Raw genomic sequence first — 25,520 nt, forward strand, 5'->3', positions numbered from 1 at the left:
TGTTGGCATAGCAGACAGTCTGCAAACACCAACATGAAGTTCACATGTGTTAGTATGTTTCATTATTTTAAAGGTCAAAGGCTAGAATTACAAAATTAGAAGGAAGCAGGATGGTCCAGGCTGGTATTGTGGAAGGAAAGTATTGTGTTTTTTCACAGTGGGCATTTTGATAACTTTAAGTTTACATTCATGAATAAGTTCGTGTCTTCCCTCTCTGATGAATCTTCGCTATCGTATAGTGGAGATGATTAAGGTCTCTTTAGAGATGCTACTTTCCATAATGCTGGAGGGTTTGGCTTGAAGTTCTGTGTTTGGCTATTGGGTTGCCAGTGGCTTGACACTATTAGCCAAGGCAGTCTCTTGACTGACCTTACCATGGGCATAAAGCCTGTCAAAATGTCGCCTCCAATACCATCAGGTCAAAACCCTTTCTCAGGCCAGTTGTTGCTAATTGTCAGTCTCTGTCAGTCATTCATGCTATTCAAATATCTAGTCTTGACACAAGAGACTTTGTCTCTTATCAGTAGATAGAGTTAACATCCGCATCCCTGACACAAGCACCTAACATCATTGTGCAGTTAGAAAAAATGTTAGATTAAATAACATAACTTTTTCCTATTTTTTTCTAATGACAGCTAATGACTCCTTTTTTTCTTTCTTTAGTTTTTAAAAAAGATTCAACTTTTGTAATTTTTTTTTTTTTAATTCTCCTACACGTTTCATTGTTCTTTTTAATAGGATCTGCCAGGAAAATTCCTGAGCAAAAGCTCGAGATGTTCAGTGTTATTATCTCATTGTCTATCCCTCGTGTTACAGCCTTACTGTGACTTCCTAACTAATCAGCTATTTCAACTCTCGTTCCATAAGCTTTATGTCTGAGCATAATTAAATGAGCATTAAGTCTTTTTTTACTGGCAAAGCCTGAAAGTTCTGATATTACAGTAATAAGTGTGAAGTGAATTTTGAATGGCATTTATATCCATTCATGGGCTTTAAATGTTTGATTTGCATAACTAGTTAAAATGATATCAGAGCAGCATATTGATTTAATTCCATCTCGGATAACTGTTAATTAATAATGATAATAAATATGTCAGTCCTTTATTATCTGCTTTGAATTGGTGATGATTTCTATATTAATGCCACTTCTGTAATAGACCTCTGCTGGCTATTGTTGGCAAAGCTTTGATGGCTTGAGAAACCGGCAATCAAAATTTATAAAATTTATTATAGTTCAGATTGTGTAAGAACATTCACTATATCATATGTGTAATTCTATTAACACCTAACATGCAGCTCATATAAATTACTGGCCTCAGAAGCAGGAGCAGCCCTAGAAGAGAATTGATGTAAATTGGTAATGTCCATCTTCTAAGATGCTTTATTTTTAATTGAAATTTTGAGTAAACTTGACAGGTAGAGTGGCTTTTAGGTTGAGTATAAAATAGGTCAGTGCCATCAAAATTGCTATTTCACCTGTTTCTGGATTACTTGTATAATATTTGTGTCTTCTGGTGATCACTTGTCAACCTCATCCTATCTAGTCTCCGCCACTGAGACTGAGGCTGAAGCAAGATGTTGTGGGAGATGTGTGGCTGCCACTGAAAAAGACAGCCCCATCAGGCTGTTCTTCTCTTCCCTATTAATGAATAAGTGTTGTCGCATCTTCCTGTTACAACTCTACTTGCTCTTTCTTCTCTTAATGATACATCATTTCCAGGGCAGAAAACTTGCAGTGTACTGTAGCCACATCCTACGTTTTCTTTTTTTTAGACCAGCTGTTCCCAAACTTTATGCTGTGGGAGGGCCTGAAATCTACCTTAAAAAATTAAGGCATCATGTTGGATGCATCCCCCAATCTGTGCCCATCAGAGTGAGGAGGCCCTGTGCATCCCTGATCCCTCTTCCTGTTCTGCTACTGTATGGCCATGTGAAAGCCCAGGGCTGCAATCCTAACGACACTTTCCTGAGAGTAAGCTACATTGAACAAAATAGGACTTACTTCTGAGTAGACCTGGTTAGGATTGTGACCGAGGGCTCCTAACGCCAGATCATGCAGGCCATTCATTGTTCTGACATACTGTGGGCCCACTGGTCCAACACACTCCAGTGGGACCACAGTGCAGCTCCCAATTTCATTATTAATATTGTTTCCTAAGTAACCCCACCCCTCAGGCTCTCATGATTGGCCAGAGAGTTTTGGCTACTGATCTTAGAAAGTAGGTCTACTGTATTAGGAATGCCCTCGTTCCTAATGCAACCTCCCCAACACCACAGATGGGGAGGCAAGCTGGTATGCGAGGAAGGAAACTGTTCATCAGTCACTAAAGCAGAGATGGGGACTTGACAAAAATCTCAGACTGGGGAGCCAGCCCAGAGGCAACAACTCTCAAGGGTCAAGCGGAATCCTTGTGTCACCTGATTGAGTTGATAGCTGCAATAAATCCTCTGCAGTGTTGGTACTGCAACCTAGCAAAGAGGTTAGCTACTCTTTGCTACTAAAGAGTACTAGCTACTCTTTCGTCTGACAAATGTCCACAATGGTTCTGATAATAGACCTAACTTTATCCACTCATCTTTACAAGGCATTCACATGTAGAAAGGAAGAGGATACTCCTAAACCTTGCAAAAAGTAGAAAAGTACAAGCCTCTTTGGACAAATGCCTTTCTGGGACAGGGAGCTAAGTCCAGGCAGGATCTACAAATACTTAAATGGCTCCAACAAACTTTTATTTTCAACAGTTTTTGAAAAGTTTCAAGATTGGGGAGTACGGGTGTGTGAGAAAGAAAGATGTCTGATAGCCACTGCACTCTAGCACATGTAGTCTCAAAACAAACAAAAAGCAACAAAAGCAGGAAATTTGCTCCAAGGCAAGCCGGTTCTGACTACGTAGAAACTACTGACTTCCAAAGTCCCACCCTTTACCAAAAGCAGTGGTCTCAGAGAGAGAAGGAATGGTCATATCTCCTTGGGAAGTTAGGCCAATTCATATCTGATATTGGCTATGAAATTTAGGCTGCAATCCTATCAACACTTACCTAGGAGCAGGCCCCATTGATGATAATGAAACGTACTTCTGAGTAGACATACATAAGATTAGGTTCCTAGGCTTGTAACCATACAAGACCAAAGGTCTCTACTCCGTGCCAAAGAAGCCTGAACGAAGAGCCCTTCGTAGAGACCTTTGGTCTTGTACCATTGGTCTTGACCAATGGTCTTGTACCATTGGTCTTGACCTTTGGTCTTGTACCATTGGTCTTGTACTTGGACACAGGAACACTTCACACCCCACAGGGCTGCTGAGTTATTAACTGTCATTGGTCCACAAAGGAAATTAAACACACATGCATATGAGCCAACACAGAGCTGGAGAATTGATTTGGGTGTGTGTTTTTTCTTGGCCTTAGGGAAGGTGGAACTGATTGGGTTCAACTGGACCAAAGTTTAGAAATCCAGCCGTGATAGGAGATTATTGTCAGGCTGTTGTGTTGAGGTTTTAGTTATTTAGATTGCAATCATATCAACACTTATGTAGGAGTAAGCCCCATTGACTATTATGGGACGTACTTCAGATATGCATAGGATTGAGCTGTTAGTATAACCAACAACTTGTCTCCATGTTCCAGTGACTACTCGGAAGGAAGGATTGGTGTGTTATAAGATATGTCACTCACACGAATATATAAAAATATCACTCACACCAATTCTATATATAAGTTTTTAAGCAGGATGCTCAGACTGAAGCACATTAAAGGCCAGGAGTGACCTTTTTGACTAACTCAATTTGCTCAGTGTGGTGACCTTTTGACTTTCATTTAGATCTAACAATAGTCTGTTATACCTCCATCGTCCTGAGACTCAAGCACTGTAAAGTCTCCGTGGTGGGCTGCTTTTGAAAGCTGTTTTAGAGACTGTTTTAGATATTGGTAGTTGGTCATTCCTGTCAGGAGACAACGTGGGGATATTTGCTTCTAGATTTAATTCCAGGTGTTGATTTGACCTCAACTCGTACAGGAATCAGTCACCATAAAATCTGCAATAAAAGCAGGTGCAAAGCACCTCCTTCAAAACAGAAGTGCTTTGCGCCTGCTTTTACTGAAGATTCCAAGAGTCAGGAAGCCCTCTGCAGCGCTCCCCGCACCTCCTGCAGCCTGCTGCAGCCCTACATCGTTTGCAGTAAGTTGGAAGCTTTCCCCCTTGCCCCCTGATCCTGGGGATTTTGTCGCTGCCCTAGCTCCTCCCCCACAAGAACTTACTGAGGGAGTAAAGCTCCCTCAAAGTTTGAGAAACGCTAGCCTAATGCATTGGCAGCAACTGTCACCCTGCACATGCCTGATCTCATCTGATCTCAGAAGCTAAGCAGGGTCAGGCCTGGTTAGTACTTGGATGGGAGACTGCCTGGGAATACCGGATGCTGCAGGCTGATACCATAGTCTTTCGAGACTGAAGGTTGCCAACCATCTCCCTAGTCATTAGGTAGCCATTATGTAAAAATTGGTACCTGAATTTGCTGTCCTTTTTCTGTCCCTTTTCCCTTCTGCATCATGTCTGTTAGATTGTCAGCTATTTATATCTGTGGTTTCTAAACTGACTGGGTTCATGGCACCCTGCAGCCTCTTCTTCCCAGCTCAGATGGGCACCACCATCTTGGCTTCTGAGAAATCTCATGAGATCCAAGATGGTGGCACCTGGGAGAGCCAACAGGAGGGGCGCTCAGGGACATCCTGCTGCGCGCCTGTTTGTGTGCCATGGACTAATGCATTGCAGTGCACAGTCTGGGAACCACTGCCTTATATTGCAAACTACTATGAGGTGTAATATAATTGTGGTAAGTACATATACAGCCCAAATGTAGCATGCAGGGATGCCATGGAGGTGCATGCTGTTGTGGTGGGCTGATCAGGATACCTGTGAGAGGTAAGGGAAAATATTTTTTTTCCGGAGTTCTCCTCAGAGCTATGCTAGCTCTATAGTGGGCATGAATACAAGGAGAGCCAGGGGGTGGGTTAAGCTGAAAGATGGGGTATAGAATCTGCCATATGTGACTGCTGCTGGATTCACCCCTCCCTCCCTCCCTGACATGCCCCCACTTCCTTCCCGCAAATGCTTCATTCCTCTCCCTCCATGTTCACCGCCCACTTTCACTGCCAATGTTACTCCTCCAGCAGTGGCTGGGCACTTTGGTGGTATGTGCACACAGTCACCAGCAATTCATGCTGGTGGACCCATTGTGCAAGCTGTTACTGCATCTGCGTCGCTGACAGAGAGGACCTTCTGCTGACAGTGGAAGGCACCCATAGGATTGGGTCCAAATAAACGGAATAAGCATATATCAGATTGTTGCTTTCCCCAAGCTCCACCTTAATTGAGATGATCAAAGAGTTCTCTTTATATATCCATGTGAGTCTGAAAGGAAACGACATGTGCTAGAAGCAGCTATGTAGTTATATAACTTAGCCACCCCCCCCCCCAAAAGATGAATTCTGAAGCTGTGTAAGCTTCCTAGCCGTGCTTCTCTTTGGGGTTATGATGAAGCAGTTGTGGGGGAGTTTCTTGAGCAGTTTCTTATAGGTTGTGATAGTTGTGTGTTAACTGTAATTGAATTTGGGAGCAGCAGTCCTATGGCATGCCATGCTTAGACACAGAGTTTATTTTCTCTTAAATCCCAAACTGACGAAGTCCATCCTGTGCATGTAATCATTTTCCAAGTGCTTCATAACTACCACTTGGTTTGAATGTCAAAACCGGAGTTTGAAGGAAGAGAGAGAAAAGTGATTCCATGTCACAAACACAAGGGTGGGTTTGTATTTGCATACACAAGAGACAGCAAGAAGGCACTTTGAGACCTTTGGGCACTTGAGGACGCTAGAGTTGGAGGAGTGAAGGGGGCTGGATAACGGAGCTATCGTTAAGTCGCATGTCAGTATTAATGATGTATTTTGGGGTGTAGTGCACCAAGAGCTGGCAGTGCCCCTGAGTAGCTGAGGGTTGCCTGTTTCTCTTAATGTTTGTTCCTGTGTTGCTTCATTTAGTGCAGTACTCGTATTAAAAGTGAAGTGTGATTGAAGCAGATGTGGTTTTTGGCAAACATTGTGCTTCCCCTTGACTAAAGATGAGTTTGTTCCTGTCATTAGTCTGCTTTTTTTCCTCCTATCCCTGATCTTAAAATCTAACGCTCTCATGGACTGTGATACGTTGATGAAGAGAAGAATCATGTATTCTATGTTAAAGTATCTTGTTGGGAATGTTTGTTTATGCACCCTGTTTTGCATTTATTGCCCATACAAAACTCTGTAGTGATGTCCACTGATATTTTACAGCAGGCTGTTGTTTTGTGATAGTTGAGCCATATATTACTGTGATCAATGTTGTGACCTCAGGGAAATTGCTTATATAATTACAGAAAGTTTACAGTAGTAAGACAGGGAAAGAGGAAAATACATCACTGTAAAATATAAATATGTTTAAATTACATTTAGGATTTGGAATAGTTCCTTGCTTGTGTTTTACAGAGTAATCTGTGATTTAAATCAGGGTTAGTTGTGTGTGCGTGCTTTTTTTTTTCTTCTTCCTAAATTGGGTATTATAAATCATGAGTAGTTGCTGCATATATAGCACACAAGAGGGTTTCTTATACATTTTAATGTTTGCATAAGTAAGAAATACCAGTAGTTCAGCAGTAAAATTGCAAATGTAAGCAAAAGTGAAGATTTTTCTAAATTTAACTAGGTTGCATTTGTTTAGTAAACTCCAGCTATAATTTACCATTTTATTTCATTTGCCTTGGAGGACTTTGACTTATTTGTAACTGAAGAAAAGGGAAGCCACTAAATTATAATTGCTCTAGAGTCAGAGCCCAAAGGAAAGTTAAAGTAGCAGACATAAGCCTTGGCAAGGCAGAAGCTGGTGTGGCGTAGCAGCTAAGGCACTGAATTGGGAAGTCACTACAGACGTTCCCCCCCCCATATCCATGGGGGGGTAGGTTCCTGCTACGATGGCAGGAACCCAAAACCACAGTGAACCCTACTCAAATTCTCCCCTCCCCATTGCACTTATGACTTACCTCTCTTCACTTGCAAACACTTTGCAAAAGGAAGATTTTGGAAGCATGTAGCGAGGCCCTAGACTAGTGATTTTCAACCTTTTCTGTCTCGCAGCACACTGGCAAGGTACTAAAATTTTCATGGCACACCATCAGTTTTATGACAATTGAGAAGGCACACCATGTTCTTGGTGGGAGGCTCACATCCTCCAATGGCCCTACTAAGAAATGACCCTTGCCCAAACTCCATGGCACACCTGCAGACCATTCGCGGCACACCAGTGTGCCACGGCACAGTGGTTGAAAATGGCTGCCCTAGACTCATAGCTGCTAGAGGAATGATACAGGTGGTGCCAGTAAGAATGCTAATGGGAAGTGGGCCACAGAAGACTTCTCGCTGTTGCCTCGCTATTGTTCTCACTATTGCCTCCAGCAGCTACAAGTCTAGCTTCTTGCTTCCTGTTCCAAAGCAAAAAGAGGAAAAAACTTTTGTGCCCTAACTCCTGCAAACAAAAAGAGGTGAGTCATGAGGACGATGGGGGGAAATTTGAAAACCACGGGTATGCAACCCATGGATACAGGGGACACCTGTACTTTATATCACACCTTTGCCATGAATTCCATGCTTTAGAGAAACCGCTATTCTCTCTGCTTTGCCTTCCTCATCTGCTGTTTGGGGATAATGGCCAATCATACAAGTTTCTTATGAGGCGTACAACAAAATAATATGCTTCTGAACAATTGTGATGTTATGTTGATTTTGAGAATGTCCTGTGTTCTGCTTTGAGAGCACCCATTTTTGATGTCCTTAAAGCTTTATTTTGTACTTGTTAGTGAAATGTGAATCATAAGAAAAAAATATTGCTTTTTGAGATGCAACTATTATCCCTTCTTAAGTATTTCAATCCATGAGGTCATCAGTACTGAAGATGGGATTGTGTTACAACTGTCAGGTTATACACATGAAGAATTACAGTTTTGTAACAGACCAAAGCCTGCACCGATAAACTTCTTGGGGGGGGGGAGTAATTATTTATTGGATTAAACCTTTAGCTCGTTCAATTCATATGAATGTACCTGGAAAAATCCCTCTATCCAAAAAACATACACCCTATTTTAGTTTAAATGTAGTTTCCGGAAAGCAAACTCTGGGATTGGCCTAGATGATGTTGATTAATAGGTGTGTGAGGCCGAAAGACTCCAGGGCCAAGCAGTAGGTCCATCTTGGTGGCATCTGATGTTGATTGGCTTTGTCCTGCGTGGCTGCACTGGAAGAGTGGACATTAAGATTAAGTGATGCTGTCGTGTCGAGGAGAACTGCACTGCATCATTCTAGGAAGAGACAGCTGTGGTGGTTAATCCTTCATCACCAAGGGAGCGCTGCCAGCAGAAAGATATACAGTCAAAGATAACCCTCCATAACTTGTGCTAAAGATCAGAAAACTTTGAATTCACATCCATCTGCTTAGTCTAGGGGTGAAGATGAAAGATAGGTAGAATAAGAAATAAAAAAAAAATACCTCCCCCTGGGATTAATCTTGAGCACTGCATACAGCTCAAAGAAGGGGGCAAAGGCAGGAGATAAAGCTTTCACATGCTATATCTTAAAGGGATCAGACTTGTTCAGATCAGGTTAGCTTAATTGTCTTTAATGTTTATAGTCATTTAATATGTAGGTTGCCATTTTTTCCTAGGAATAAAACAAGAAAGCTGCTGCTCATACAGTGTGGGTCTTTAATGCATCACTGATAGGACTGCATTGGTTATCTGAAAACAGAGAGGAACTTAAACAGCAGTAATGAATGCCTTTGCCTTCCTTTCAGATACCTGCATATGTGTTCCACTCTACTGTGCTTGGATGGAAGTTCCTGTACAGGAGTTTCCCTAACCCCCTCATCCTGATATTAGCCCCCTCCCTACAGTTCCTTAAAACCTGTGCCTGAGGTTGAGGGACTTTTTAGACCAAGATGGGATGCAGCATGAGGGGGGCTGCCAAGGGGAGGTAGGAATGGGTGAAAATCCCTCCTCCTCAGGTGAGGAATTTTGATGCATGTTTTGTAAAAAATAAACTAGGCAAGGAGCAAAACTTAGACAGCCTTTCATCTTGAAGTCTTCACGAGCAGTTTTCATTGCGAAAATCAAATTATTACAGTATTTAAAACTGAGCGTCAGCATTAAATAACAAAGTTTGACAGTTGCTTCAATGCACCAATACTGAATTTCTATGAAATGTCAAACATTTCAATACGGCAATGCGGTAAGGTAACACGCTTCAAGTTTATAGGGCTGACATTAAACATTTCTATGTTAGTACATTAATTTTAATTTTTGAACTTAATATTTTTAGGCATGATTATATGCTATTCTTTTGTGTCGAGGTACTTTTGAATGCCTTTATGACACAAAAGTGGGATATAAATTTAAATATAATTGCTTTAAACTTTTCATTCTCTCCAAATATTGATTCATACTGAAAAGTATGTTGATGTTTTTCAAAGGCAGTATTCCATAAGCCTAATCACCTGCTTACCAGCAGTGAGCACCCCTCCTTGTGCCAGTGCGAGCCTGTGCATTTCCAGTTATAAGTTTGGAGAGAATGTATCCCTCCTTATCTGTCCCAAGATCTCCATGGAGGGCTGTTTCTCCCTTCCAGGCTTTTGAAAGAGGCATCAGTATTAAAATATTGCTTCTGCTAAAGAACAATCAGCCCTTTCTTTCCAAAGGTCTCTGAGCATCATTTGGGGAAGAATGGCATTCATGGGTACAAATGAAGGTGCGCTGGTAAGCAAAGCCAAAATCTGTGAATTCCGTATACAAACAGACATATTTCTCAAGTCCAGAAATTTCCAAGTATAGGAAGATTTTGCAAAAAAAGTTTCAAACCCCAAATACTTTTCTTCTGCAAACCATTAAAAAGTACTCCATTGAACTCATTTAGTACAATTTCCAAACAGTGAGCTATCTTAAGGCTGAGAGGTCGAAATGTAATCATATTCACAGTTTCTTCCAGATACGTATTGAGTATTGCCTTTGTGGAGCAGATGTGGACCCATCTTTCAAAAGCAGGTTTTGGTGAAAAATACAGTGCCATGAAAATGCAAAGGACTGTGTATTTAGTGCAGTGCTGGATTTGCATTATTGCATATTTTGTTACAAATATCAATTTTTGAAACTGTTCTCCCTTTTGAGAGAGAGATTTTGTATTGAAAATGGTTTCTCTTAGCTTACATAGTTGGAGCCAGTGAGGGGCAGGGGGATATAATGCCCTGGGTACCATGCCTTGGAAGCCTCTTGGAAGCCTCAAAAGGCACTTCTGATTTTCACTGAAAACTGGAAGTACTTTTCAAACACCTTTGGAGGCCCGGGGAGGCTGTGCGCTGATACCCTCTCAAGGCATGGTACCCAGGTGAAGGTACCCAGTGCCCTTGCAGATGATACAACATCTGTGATACATGCAATCATATAACTTCATCACTGGGTTTGAGATACCAGTTTCAAATGGGCACAGGCTAACCTTTTGAGTGCAAATTACTCATATGAAACAGTGACTGCACATTTGTGTTATAACTCACCTACACCTAGGTTGAACGTGACTGTTTCAGTTTGTTTTCGAATATAGGGAAGATGAAGCTGTAAAATGATTTCTTGGGTCGCGAAAGAATAAAATGAACTTGTTCAATAATGTTTTTTCAAGCTGGAATTAAAATAATTGTTTTAAATGATTGCCTAAAAATATAACGGATGATAGCTAAGACTTAAATTAGGTGTGTATTTTTTCAAAATACTACACTTTGCTACTTCATTGCAAGCTGTTATTGTGATATGTTAAGATGAACCAGGCAAACTTGATGACCGTATAGGCTTGACTGGAATGGGTTAACACACTGACGAATGTGGTGGGTTTACAAGCAGTGGCCCTTCTTTGTTCTGTTTTATCATACACATTTATCACATTCAACCTGGCAACCCAACCAAATAGCTGTTTAAGTTGTAAAAATGAATCATAGCGCAATTTCATGAAAACCAAGCCTAATAACATTATACAGCAAAACCTGTAATCCCTTTTTATGCTGTATTCTTTTTTTTTTAAACATGTATCAGTGTTTCCATTCTTCTTTTTTTATTCAAGTCATTGTTTTGTGTGGCAGATCTAATCTGGTATCTTCAGTGTTGCCATGATGCCATCTCATTCAAACTAGCAAATGATAAAAATATACTTTCTAAAAATAGTCCTCAATTGACAAAAAAAGGGAAGATATAAACACCATTGGTGTAAATTTTCTTTTTTTAAAAAAATCACCATGAAAGCATGTTTCAAGACTGGCCCTTCTGCCTTGCCTGCGCAGTACAGACTTGAGCAAAAAAGATAATATTTCAGTGAATTGCGTCAGCGTATTTCAGACTGCTAGGGTATGCATGTTTTGCAGCTGTTTCTGGTGCATTTGTCAAGTAGTGATTGATGAGCATCATCATTCTAAAGTGTAAAAGAAAATGTCTTGGCATGGGGGACATGATGAACTGCTGTCTGGCAGGCAGTACAGACATGGATGGTCACCATTTTCTTTTTCTCTCATCTCCCTCCCCATGTCTGTGCTGTCCTTGCCAGGATCCACAGAAGTCATCAGGAGCAGCTCAACCCAGCCGCTAGCCTTCCGATATCACTTTGGTAGTTGTCAGATCGTATGAAACGTCAAAATTCATGGGGCCTCCTCCATGAAAAGATACATTCAGTACAGCTGCTGCATACCTACATAGTACCTCTGACATTGACATATTAGTTATGCTGTCTTTTGCAATCAGATATCTTTAAATTTGCCACCTTGTTAAGTTTTGATTAATGTGATTCCATTTCACTAAAGTAATTGGCTTGGCCTGTTGTAGAAAATAATCAGGCTTTCTACGGAACAAATGCTAGAACATGCTAATGAGGGAGTGAGTTCGTTAAATTGATGGCGTGGAGTGACAGTTATTAATGATTGTTATGATAAACAGACGAGTGCGAATTGGGATGAGTTGGGCAAAAGTGACAGTTTAAAAATAACGTATATTGGAAAGTACTAACGAAGTAATATACTGTTAGGAAAACAATCATGCAAGTTGTCAAAAGAAGAAGTGTAATTATACAGCTGCAGAAGCCGCCTTGGGAGGACAGGGACCTGGCTGATAATGGACATGTTTTTTGTTGGCAAGAGGAAAATATGTTATGGCAGAGAAGAGTGCAGATTGATAAATTAATTGGCCGCCTTCACTGTTCCAAGAGCAAACTTGGCCAGCAATAGCCGGGCAGATTAAGTGAATAAATGAAGTGACCAACTCCCCTCTGGATCCGCTCACTTTATTCTTTCGTGGTTACACCTGTGCAGAAAAAGCAACCCCAGGAGCTCAGTCTCTCAAGTCACAGAGTTAATGAAACACAGTTTTAAAACATTGCAAGCTTATAACCAGCTCCTTACTGTTTTTTTTTTCCTTCTTAAAATACTTTTTAAACTGCCCTATTGACATGTGGTAATTGTGAGAAGCCAACAGTTTTGTAGCTTGAGGGCGTAAAGGGTTGGTTGGAAATTCTGAAGAAGGTGCAAAGCCTGACATGCTATATAAGCTGTTGCCTGGACGTATGAAACTGCTTTAGGCTGAATTGGACCATTCCTTCATCTAGCCTAGTATTGCTTTCTCTAATCTCTGGTAGAGGTTTTGGCTGCCCAAGTTACTTGACACTGGAACTATCAGGGGTGGACCTTGGGGTCTTCTACCTGCAAAGCATATGCTATACTGCTAAGCCAAAGCCCCTCCCCTTCAGCTAGATGGGTGTATCTGGAAAGGGTTTCCGTCTGAAATTGAATAGTTGAATAGCTAAATTTGGCCCACCAAATGCCTCAGGGGAGAACTTAAGACAACATCCTGTTGCACTCCCTTGCACCTGGCATTCAGAGATTGGCTATTTCTGCAACTCAGAGATTGCATGTAGTCATCATGGCTTTGTAACCTGTGATGGACTTCTTCATAAATTTATTCAATCCTCTTTTAAATGCATCTAGGTCAGGTGCCATCAAAGCGTCCTGTGGCAAGGAGTTGAACTGCTGCCCTGATGGACCTGCCTTCATCTTCTGACATCCACTTTTATCATCTCTTTCTGGATCTCCAATTTCTCTGCCTGCTCCAGCCACCTTAATTCCATTGTCTGATCTGCTCTATGTCACAGTGGCCCTATCTTGTTTTTTGCAGAGGATCCAGTTGCCTGGATTTAGTCATCCCTCAAATTCTAGAGACCTCAGACATTATTGTCCCTTTGGCTCAGTTTCATTGATATTACAGAAAGGTTTTCAAGTCTAGGGATAGACAGCTAACTGTGCCGGAGATCCTGTGGAAGTGTTTGAATTCCAAAGACCACAAACAATTTCTGACTAAACAGCATAAGTACTGTGTTTAGATCACAGGTTTTCAAATGATACCACGCTGGTGCAGGTGAGTTGACCAATATGAAAGCCTCTTGTTAGAAATAAGTAACAGTTCCTGGTTACATATTGTAGGAGTTGTGTTTCTTGGTCACACTGAGCTCTTTCTTTATGTTCACTGGATTTTCTAGTGCCCCAAAGTATCCTGGAGTCAGCCAGTTGACAAGCTGAGGATCAGGGAACTGGGAGGAGAGCCCTTTCCTTCCTTAATTTATGTACTCCCATCACATTGGCTTGAAAAAAGTCAGAGAGAGGTGGATGTAGTAGGATATACCTTTCCTCAACCTCTTTGACCTTCAGTTGAGGTGTGCTAATACCGCTACCAAGGTGGGAAGAGGAGGGGGTCATCTAGAGAAGCGAAACTTATACTGTTTAGTATGCACCCCCTTGTCCACTGAGCATGATGGTCATGGTTTGTAGCAATAATAACATCCCAACAGTCTAATCATTCTTAGTGTGAGTTATCAGGTCACTGATTTGTCTTGCTCCTTATATCAAGGAGGACATAAATATTGAAGTAATCAAGGGTATCAATATTGTTGATAGAGGATAATAGAGAGTGAAAAAGCTGGAAATATGACTTAAAATGAGGACAGAAGCATTTGTGTATTAAGGCTTATGTGCAAATTTATATGGTAATATGTTAAATGCTTATGTAAATTACAAGCATCTCTGCTTAAGAACGTAAAGCAGGACCCCCTGCTGGCCCATAGAAGTAAAGGGCAGAACAGATAATAGTAGATGGACTTATATTTTGAAAGCTGGAAATTTCTGCATAATATTTGGGTAGGAGTGGTAGATGAATTCTTTCAGTTTTGTTCATTTATATAGAAAAATAAACTAGTTTTGTAAGGTCAATAGCACACCCTAGGGAAAATAGGAAAAATACAAGACCATTTATTGTTGCGCATAGCAAAATCATTCCAATATGAATGTTCTGTAGACTTATTTGTACAAATTGAGAGCAGCTAAACGTAAGGCAGCTGCAGAATACCCAGGAGTGAATTGCCCATACTTGATTTCATCACCATTGCCACTATTTTATATACTACAGAACCTTAGCTCATTTTTCTGACTTGCTTCCATACCTACACTGATGGCCTCTTTTCTCTCTAAGGGACTTTGACCACTCATTATGTCAAGCTTCTGTTCTGTCCTTCTAATCATTGTCTTCCTCTTTCTTCTTTACTCAGCGTGTGGTCGGTCTGTGGAACTCCTTGCCACAGGATGTGGTGCTGGCGTCTAACCTAGACGCCTTTAAAAGGGGATTGGACAAGTTTCTGGAGGAAACAAGCCATGATGTGTATGCATGATGTGTATGCGCAACCTCCTGATTTTAGAAATGGGTTATGTCAGAATGCCAGATGCAAGGGAGGGCACCAGGATGAGGTGTCTTGTTATCTGGTGTGCTCCCTGGGGCATTTGGTGGGCCGCTGTGAGATACAGGAAGCTGGACTAGATGGGCCTATGGCCTGATCCAGTGGGGCTGTTCTTATGTTCTTATGTTCTTATTCCGGGTTGAAAATATTGCTCTAATGTTCTACTAGTTCTGAAACACACTACAGCAGTGTTTCTCAAACTGTGGGTTGGGACCCACTAGGTGGGTCATGAACCAATTTCAGGTGGGTTCCCATTTCAATATTTTAATTTTAATATTAGACTTGATGCTACCATGGGATGTGACTGCATTTGGGGAAATGTTACAAATCTGTACTTTTAACAGGCTACTATGTATGTGCTTTTAACCATGACAGTAAATGGGACTTATGCCTGGGTAACTGTGGGTAGGATTGCAGCCTAGGACTGTTAAAACTCTTTTTGCTTGATGATGTCACTTTCGGTCATGACATCACTTCTGGTTGGTCCTGACAGATTCTCATTCTGAAAAGTATGTCCCAGTGCTAAAAGTTTGAAAATCACTACACTACAGAGTAAAGATCATCTCCTTATAGGGTATATAACTTTTATTATACACATTAATATTTGTATATTTTACCATTTTTCTTGAGCACATTCTCATCAGAGCCATGCATAGTAAGGCCATTTAGCTGTTTAGGCAACTGAATGATGCAGGATTCTAAAATGTGTGTATGAGGTGACATTTGTGTTCTCAGGCCTTGGGGGGGGGAGGGGAATTGTACCAGCAATGGTCATACCCCATAGATTTCTCTTCTCAATCTTTTATTTTGTTCTGTCTTCCTTCTGGTATATCATCCTTCTCCTTTGCCTCTCCAAAAATATTTTCTCCAGCTTTTCTTTCATTCCCTTCTTAGTACCTATGCAGTTCTATACTTCTTTGTCCCATCTCAAGATTGCTTCCCTCAAAACTTTCTTCTAGCACTCTCATCTGTCTTTTCTGAGCTTTATTTTCTAAGGCCGGGATGCCCAAACCCCGGCCCTGGGGCCACTTGCAGCCCTCAAGGCCTCTCAATGCGGCCCTCAGGGAGCCCCTAGTCTCCAATGAGCCTCTGGCCCTCTGGAGATTTGTTGGAGCCCACACTGGCCTGACGCAACTGTTCTCAGCGTGAGGGCAACTGTTTGGGCTCTCGAGTGAGCTGTGGGATGAGGGCTCCCTCCACTGCTTGTTGTTTCACGTCTGTGATGGAGTAGCAGCAGCAAAGGAAAGGCCAGCCTTGCTTTGTGCAAGGCCTTTTATAGGCCTTGAGCTATTGCAGGACCTTCATTCATTCATATAAGTTCATCTTTAATATATTCATTTATGTAAATTTATTCAGATTTGAAATGTAAATTAATTCGGCCCCCGACACAGTGTCAGAGAGATGATGTGGCCCTCCTGCCAAAAACTTTTGACACCCCTGTTCTAAGGTATACAGTTCTTGCTAACAATCATTTCAAGACCAGAGGCAGAGTCAGGTTGCTGATGTCAAAATGGAGTTACTTTGGCCAGAGTTTGGTGAGAGCCCTTTGGCTCAGGGCTTCAGCAGTGACATGGGCCAGTGGTATGAAGTACTAGATTAAAAACTGCCTGGATTCTAGTAGACTCTGCAAATTAATGCTGTGCCAAACTGAGATGATGAACTTCTTCGGTATTCTTTCTTGTTGATAAACAGAGTGGGGAGTCTCATACACTCTTGTGTTTTGTGAATCATAGTGTTAAATACAAGAGACTATCTTTTAAAATATTTTATTCTATGACTATTAAAGCCAATGGAATTGGAAATTGCTTATTCAGTTTGTATGGGACACAAATAGGAACCTGTAAATCAGTGGTTCCCAAACTGTGAGCCATGGCTCCCCGGGCATTGTGTAAAACCCACCATCCTGTACAATGCACAGGACTTAGCCCTAATGGGAAGCCATGGCCAGTAGGTGAAGGGAGCCACAAGTCAAAAAAGCTTGGCAACTACTGCTGAAAATAGAAAACTAGAGCCTGCCTTATACCACACTACATAGTGACAGCAGATAACACAGGTCTACACACATTTTGCTGTCTTAAAACATAAACCTATTCTTAGGTATATTTGAGATGCCATATCAAAAAATGGCATAGGTTTTGCCTGATTGGCTCTAGTTTTTTGGGGGGAGGGGGGAGGGCCGTATGGCATAGCCACCTTATGTGCAGATTCAAGCAGCTACCTCATGAAGAAACAGATACCATGGCTTGAATCGGTATATAAGGTGGCTACGCTATACCCCCCAAACTAGAGCCAATTGGGCAAAACCTATACCATTTTTGAATTCAGTGCTTCCATAATATTCTAAATTCTTTGAAACATCCTTGGCAACTTTTTTTATTCTTTTTTTTTTTGTAGGCCTGTGTAATATTCATGTGGTAGATTTCCAGAACTGGCACAAGAGAGCAATTCACCCCCTTCTCTAGAATTCACCCCCTTCTCTAGAATTGGGAACCAACCCTGGCCTGGAATAGTACCAACTAGTAGCAATGTGAAAAGTCTGTTATGCAGTCCAGCATAACTTCAATTTTATTATTGTTAATTGTTTTTCTAGATGTAGACCCAAAGCTGTATAAGTACAAACCAGTAACATGAGAGTTCTAAAGCGTACAAAGTAAACCAAAAATGGGGAGAAGCTCATTAAGATTTTTGTTGACACAGTAAGGGCTCCCCATGGCCTCCCAGAATGGCATCTTAAGACCTTTTACCAAGAATACAACCTGTTTCTTAATACTGGAAGATGAACTTTTAACTTCAGTAGATATAGATCTCCCTTAATTTGAAATAAGGAGCAAACTAATTATACTTCAGGTTTCATGAATGAGATTTTATAGGCAAAAACTGCAATTGCACTTTCTATCCTTATAGGTGCTCTCCATACTCTCCAATAGAGTAAGTATATATCCAAAAAGTGTTAATTTCTGCTCCATCGGTGAATTGCTGATGGATGGCTTTATCTTCAAATAGTGATAAATACTTCAATTTTCATATTAGTGTTCTTGGAACTACCAGTTTCACAAATAGGAGCTACCTACGTATGAAGTGATTAAATTTTGCTGCAGAGCATCCTATTAAGGGGAAAGGGGCTAATATGTGGATTTTTTTTCACTACACTTGGATTGTAACTTAGGTTTAATAAAGTGTCATAAATATTTACAAGTGGTTAAACCATCATTTTTGTTTATATTTATGCATGGGAAACTGTATTCCAGGATTTGTCAGTTAGATTTAAATGAGCATTAGAAATGTAAGCCTGGGAGCTTGCATTTCATTTGCTAAATGCTATTTTCTGTGTCTGCTTAAAAGCAAGCAAACAAACAAAAAGTAGGCCTCTAGAAATGCACGGTGCTGGAAAGTCAGTGTCCACAGTGCATTTTCTGAATTTCAAGCAACCACAGTACTCTTGAAAGTTGAGGGATTTTCAAAAGCAAGCCTGAGTACAGTAGGGAGAGAGCATGCTTTAATTAAACTTGTTTCCAAGCCACGTGTAAGCCCTTGGCAGTGTCTGGAAGAACACTCTGGATTCTTTGTGGCCTTTGTGTAAATACATGTCAATGTATGTGTGCAACATGGGATTATGATTTAAGAAACCCAAATTCCTTCCTTTCACGCATGCGCAGGGTGAACTGCGTGCACAGAGGGAGAAGGGAGTTTACAGCTTTGACTGTTGATCCCAGCCCAATAAGCCACAGTTGGTTGCTCTCTTGCCTGTTGCACTGAACATGTCATGCTCACAGTGGCAGACCTGGCGCAGGGGCGGGGGGGGGCAAAAGCCCTGAGCACCACACTTGCCGCTGCTGCTTTCACTTGCTGTGCCACCACGCCTGCCCGTCCGAGCACTCGGCAGCCGGTGAAAAGCCTTCTGGGACTTTTCCTGCTGTTTTAAGCAGGTTTAAGGAAACCAGAAGTATTGTTTAAAACAGCGAGAGAAGCCTCAGAAGGCCTTTTGCCCACTGCTGAGCATTGTATGAGTCTGCTGGGGAGGCGGGATATGGCAGACTTGCCTCGGGACGCAATGAGGGCAGGTCCACTACTGCATGCTCATATCCCTCCTTAAGTCCTTCAACTGACTTCATTTGTGTTACCAGATCAGTATAAGCTCCTTCTCCTTACCTTCAAAACTCTCCATACCAGTGGTTCTCACACATATAGCACTGGGACCCACTTTTTAGAGTGAGAATCTGTCAGGACCCACCAGAAGGGATGTCATGACCGGAAGTGACATCAGGCAGGAAAATTTTTAGCAATCCTAGGCTGCAATGCTACCCTCACTTACCCAGGAGTAAGTCCCACTGACTGTCATTGTTAAAATAATATGCATAGTAGCTTGTTAAAAGTACAGGTCTGTAACATTTCCCCAAATGCAGTCACATCCCATGGTAGCATCAAGTCTAATCTATTAAAAATAAAATATGGAAATGAATGGGGACCCGCCTGAAATTGGCTCGCGACCCACCTAGTGGATCCTGATCCACAGTTTGAGAAACACTGCTCCATATCATCACTCTTCCCTAGGTCTCAGGCCTCATATACTACTACTGTTCTCTTGCCACCACCCATTACATTTTCAGCTCCACCACATTTAGTTGTCTGAAGCTCTCTTGTTACCTCAAGCAATTCTGACTTTTCTCCCTTGCTATGCCTTATATTTGGAACCGACTCCTGGAGGTTGCTTTCTTGCTTGCTTCCTTCAAATTCATTCTTAAAGCCTACCCTTTTTATGAAGATTTGGCACATCTTAGTCCCCATTCTTTCCTCTAATTAAACTATAGTATTAGAAACTGAGACCACTGCATATATTTTCTCCTGTTCACCTCTGCCACTATCCCCCATCCCTCCTGTTGTTGTCTCTGTTGTGTCAGTAGTCAGTTTGTAAGCACCTTGGGGCAGGGATCTGTCTTGTCACGCTGTTTAAAATACCATGCACACTGATGGCTCTATATAAATAACTATGATGTCTGTATTCAGTGTGTGACCTCTTTCCCCAACAATCTACGACAGTTTTTCCCACAGGATCTCAGTAAGCAGTAGAACTGCTTAAGCCCTACTTTTAAAGGAAATGACCTGCTGAACTGAAGGACACATAGCAATACCTAGTATACAGGTGGAAGCATGAGAAACGGCTACGAGCATTCCAGGAGTACTTTAACCTGTGAATGAGGTTGGGAATCTATATACTGTAGCTTTGTTTTCATTTAAATGATCTTGGTACAATGCTGGTGGTGATTTATGTGATGCTGTTCTTTATTATAACTTGGACTTTCTCTGAGGAACTTAGAATGACTTATGTGTGGTTTTCCTATTCAGACAACTTAAAGGGCCAGAAAATACAACTTCATTGTATCCGTCCAAACAGCTGTGCTCTGTGTTGTGGGTTTTCTATTGTGTTGAACCGGGGTACCCAAACCCCGGCCCTGGGGCCACTTGCGGCCCCCGAGGCCTCTCATTGCGGCCCTCAGGGAGCCCCCAGTCTCCAATGAACCTCTGGCCCTCCAGAGATTTGTTGGATCCACACTGGCCCGACACAACTGCTCTCAACTTGAGGGTGACTGTTTGACCTCTGACGTGCGCTGTGGGATGAGGGCTCCCTCCACTGCTTGCTGTTTTACATCTGTGATGCAGTAGCGGCAGCAAAGGAAAGGCCAGCCTTGCTTTGTGCCAGGCCTTTTATAGGCCGTGAGTTATTGCAAGACATTCATTCATTCATATAAGTTCATCTTTAATATATTCATTTATGTAAACTTATGTAAATTTATTCAAATTTTAGATGTAAATTAATTCTCCCCCCCCCCCGGCCCCTGACACAGTGTCAGAGAGATGATGTGGCCCTCCTGCCAAAAACGTTAGACACCCCTGGTGTTGACTAACAGTAGTCATCCTCTGTGAAAAAGTTTCTGTCTTAAGACTTAGGCCAGGGGTTCTCAAACTTTTCAGGAATTAAATTCCTGAGGTAAGTTTGTGCAGGGCTGGGGAAAAAGGGAGCGACATGATCCCCAGGAATGTGCTTCTGCAGGGGCAGGGGGATCAGGTTTTTTTAACCTACCTTACCTACTGCTGGGGTCCAGAGAACTCTGTGGCACCCTCTGCAGGGTTCTCTGTGGCTTGTAGAAAGTGAAAATAGCAACTGCAACCCACTTCCGGGTTGTGATTGTGAAACTGGAAATGGGTCATGATCGCTATTTTCACTTTCTGCAAGCCACCGAGAACCCTGCAGAGGGTTCCACAGGGCTCCCAGCACCACCCAGACGCCAGCAGCAGGTAAGGCAGTTTTAAAAAGCCCCCCACCCCCACAGTGGTGCGATCCTGGGGATCATTTTCTCCTCCCTTCCCCCATCCCTTAAGGGGGCAAAGGCTGTGTTACTCAGGCTGGGGCGTCGCAACTCCCCAGTTTGAGAACCTCTGGCTTAGGCTCTCAAAAATTCTATACAGGTGTGTGTTACTTAGTCCCATTCCGACCAACGACAGATCACATATATGACAATCTGTCATTGGTTTACTGTATAGTAGTTAAAACTATTTATGTTGGTGTGGGTTCGTGTTGGGGCCTCCTAGTGACAACACCTACACCACCAACACAGCACAAAGGTAAGGATTGCATAATAATGAAACTGCTTAACGATAGGTTCGGAGAACATATCCCCATCATTAAGTGATACCTCTGTACAGGTAAATTGTCTCAATATTTCCAATTTTATTTTTACTTCTTGGATTGCATTGTTTAAGTTGATACATGCATGATGATGATGTACAGTGTCTGTCAAATATATTTATATAATACTCACCAAATCAGCATTCACCGTAGACACTCAAGTATAAGTCAATCCTACAGATAAGTCAAGGGCAGGTTTTGAGCAAAAATCATGGAGTTTTTTATGACCTTCGGATAAATCTGGGGGTTTACCTTAGGTAGGCGTCTGACTATAATTTTGTCTGGTTTTACCTGAGGCCAGATTCTGAAAAATAACCTACCAGTAACTGTTACCTAAGAACTGTACAGTCATTATTAAAAATTTAGTAAAAGATCCTAAGATACATTTTGAATCAGGGGTTCCCAACCTTTAGGAGCCTGTGGACCACTGAGGCAGAAATTGAAAGTCTCATGGACAACATGTACCACCTCATCTCCTTCACACACAAAAATACAATTATATTTGATTTGTTAGAAATTTATTAAGTTTATTATGTATAGAAAAGGTTTGTGGTTTACCACTTTCTTTGCCAGCTGCAGCTGTTGCCGGTCCATTCTCTGTCCTATCTTGTGATCTGCGGAGCACCGCCTGCTCAGCGAGATGCTGGAAGTGATCGAATGCAATGTTTTTTTCTAGGACCTCATGGACTTCTTCTCAGGGTTTTGCTGCCCACCTGTTGTCCATGGCCCACGGGTTGGGAACCAGTGTTTTAAATTCTGGTCTTCACAACCTTTCTGTAAACAGTGCACTGTAAACAACATACCAGTAGAACCATTAATCAAGTCCTTCTTTAAGGGACCTGGTGTGTTAGGCCAAAGGCTCTACATAATAACATATAACTGGGAGTGTGCAATTCAATTCACAGTGGAGAGACAAGCAACAAGGACTGAGCATGAATAAGCACAGCTATACATAGTTGCAACCCAGTTTACTCAGGAGTAAACCCATTGCTTTCCATGGGTGTTATTCTTCAGTAATGATACACTGAATTGTAGCCTCAGACTTTGTTTCAGATGGAAATGAGAATTGCATTCTGATGTTTTTAAAAACCAGGCTTCTGCCATATATTTGCAAAATGGTGTAGCAGGCTTGGGTGTGATCCTACCAAAAAGAACAAGGCATGCTTGATATAAATGGAAACTTTGAGCCCTGGTTTACATTTTTCTCAGGAGGAAGAACTGTAAGGGTTAAGTTTGCAGCTTGCAAAGACTAATGCTCTGGTTGCCCTGGAGACTAATAGCCCTTAATTATCTTTACCTGGTCCTCTTGCTTTCCCCTGGACTTTGTCTGCCTACCTGAACAGTCCTGACCTCTTGTGTGACCTGTAGATAAGGTGAGGAGATGATTTACACTTGATTTATTGCTAGAAATATCTTGACTTATAGGCGAGTATGGTATATCATACTTTGGAACCATGGTTTAGCATGGCACAGTGTTTTGTCAGGTGTGCACTAGAATTTGACTAGACTTGAATGCATTTATGAAGATGGAAGTATTAAGAACTTACATGAACAGATTTCACTGGAAGATCTAGATTCTTCAGCAAGTAGCTTACAGCTGAAATCTTTTTGTAGTTGTCAAAACAAGCAGATCTAACTTTGTACACTTTCTGTTAAAACTAAAAGCACTTTGACAGTCTGAAGCCTGGTTAAATCAATATAAGAAGCAAAGAGAGTTTCCTTTTTACTTCCAGGATTCATTAAGAGTTTTGATGTGTCTGAAATATCTCTTCAAAACATACCTGTGCTACTGAGGGCCTCTGCTCATGTGATATTTTGGAATGTCACAGTGGAATGGAATGGAATGTAGCCCATGTCACAATGGGTGCATTCTGTATTTAAGTAAGGGACCATTATGTTTCAAATGGAACTTTGCCCTTGGAAGAAAGTGGTGAGCAGGACAGAATGCGGCCTCACACCATCGCTGAATTTGGAAGGGAAAAGTTAATGCCATCACAAATTTGGTCCCGTTTGTAACTCATTATGCACATATGTGGGCCTAAGTACTTGTGCGAAGTGGCCTCCATTTTAAAGATTCTGATTAATCATTTTGGTGAGAGAGGCTTATTTGGTAGATGGCAGTGTTGCATTTTGCTGCCTGAATCTCCGGCCATATGGAGTGAATCCGCTTGTCTCACTGTGTGTTATGAAACAGTTCCTGTGCCATAGGGGTCTCCCGAGGAGGAGGCGAACAATGAGAACGTTACCCTACTCGCTGCCTGGTGATTGCCATTGTTTGTAGTCTCCTTGTCCCTTCTCAGCTCTGTTGATGTGTGGAGTAGCATTGTCCTGATGTCTGAAGTCAGTCACAATTAGCCTGAACTAGAGAAACTGCCAGTTTGGGCTGGGCTTTGAAAGATAAAGTAGACAGGAGTGACCTGATGTTTGCTTTTAAGTCTTTCAAAATTACCATGACGTTTGTCAACAGAATGCTTTTTGTTTGGGAAGAATTAAAGCAGCACTGAAAAATATTTTCTCTTATGTTGCAGTCTAGAATTTTTTTTTTGTTAACTGGCTATTGACACTTGTCCTTACTGGCTTTCCATAAACTGTTCAGAAACTGCAGCTGATTTATTTTACATGTGTTGCTAGAAATGTGTGTGTGTACAATCCTAACCAGTTCTACTCAGAAGTAAGTCCTATTTTGTTCAATGGGGCTTACTCTCAGGCAGGTGTGGTTAGGATTGCAACCTTAGTTTGTTAACAATCCTAATATCTCAGATCATGACTGTTTTTGAAAGTGTTCTTCCCTGCTACTAAGTACAACTTCATGGCAAGTAAAAAAATCTGAAGATGTCTAGATTTCACATATACAGTATTGCAGTGATTCAACCTTTTCCATCTCACAGCACACTGACAAGACACTAAAATGGGCAAGGCACCCCATCAGTTTTTTGACAGTTGACAAGGCACACCACACTCTCAGCAGGGGTTCAAATCCCCCAGTGGCCCTACTAACAAATGGTCTTCCCCCAAACTCTCATAGCACACCTGCAGACCATCCTTGGCACACCGGTGTGCCACGGCACAGTGGTTGAAAATGGCAGCAGCATTGTAATGATAGTAGGAACCAGAGTGTTCTGGAGGCAACTGTGTAGAAGTTAGGCAGAGAACTGAAAAATTGGGCAGAAGCCATTTTTGAGTTTCGTTAAGAGTTGCACATCCAGGCAGAGGCGTAACACACTGCCCTGGCACCCAGGGCAGTGACATCATGATGTCATGCGATGTAGTGTAACATGATGTTACTTCTCCCTGGAGAAGGAGCTCTCGCTACAGTTGCTTTAGACCCTTCTCCTGTGGAGGCTCCCTTAAATGCTCCTGAAGGGTTGCCTTCATAGAAGAAGGAAAGGGGATACGAAGCTGCCAGAGCTTCCTCTGTAACTAGCCTGGGGGCGGTCATGCACCCCCACCTTGGCCTAGTGCACACAGCAGGTGTCCCCAGGCTCCACTTTGGTCATACCTCTGAATCCAGGTGCACTTGCCACAGAGTCTCATTTCAATTCCGTGAGATTGACTTTTGAGTAGTCTTTCATAGGTCTGCTACTGTATGTTTGTTTCACACTTCAGTCTCCCATAGCATCATTTATACAGTTTGTAGTAGCAAAAAAAAGTTCTCTCTTTTTAGAGCTAGAGAGTGTTCTTGAACATGACTTATGCCATAAGGTTATATCTTCCAACAGCATCAACCTCTTCAGTTATCAAAATTTTGAAAATGATAGCTACATTTTGTGAACAATTTGTTGTAATAGAGCAGGGGTGCCCAAACCCCAGCCGTGGGGCCACATGCGGTCCTCGAGGCCTCTCACTGTGGCCCTCAGGGAGCCCCCAGTCTCCAATGATCCTCTGGAGATTTGTTGGAGCCTGCACTGGCCCGACGCAACTGCTCTCAGCATGAGGACAACTGTTTGACCTCTTGCGTGAG

At 42.0% G+C, this 25,520-nt stretch overlaps 1 protein-coding gene and 1 pseudogene across 1 annotated transcript in view; both read left to right on the top strand.

Moving 5' to 3' along the window:
- The window catches only part of LRMDA (leucine rich melanocyte differentiation associated), a 923,478-nt gene that overhangs the window by 159,632 nt on the left and 738,326 nt on the right, over nt 1–25,520 (top strand). The gene's annotated exons all lie outside the window — the stretch shown is intronic.
- Nucleotides 4,305–4,424, top strand: LOC136647289 (5S ribosomal RNA; annotated as a pseudogene).

This window comes from Tiliqua scincoides, chromosome 3 (assembly GCF_035046505.1).
Source record: "Tiliqua scincoides isolate rTilSci1 chromosome 3, rTilSci1.hap2, whole genome shotgun sequence".
Lineage (NCBI taxonomy): Eukaryota > Metazoa > Chordata > Lepidosauria > Squamata > Scincidae > Tiliqua > Tiliqua scincoides.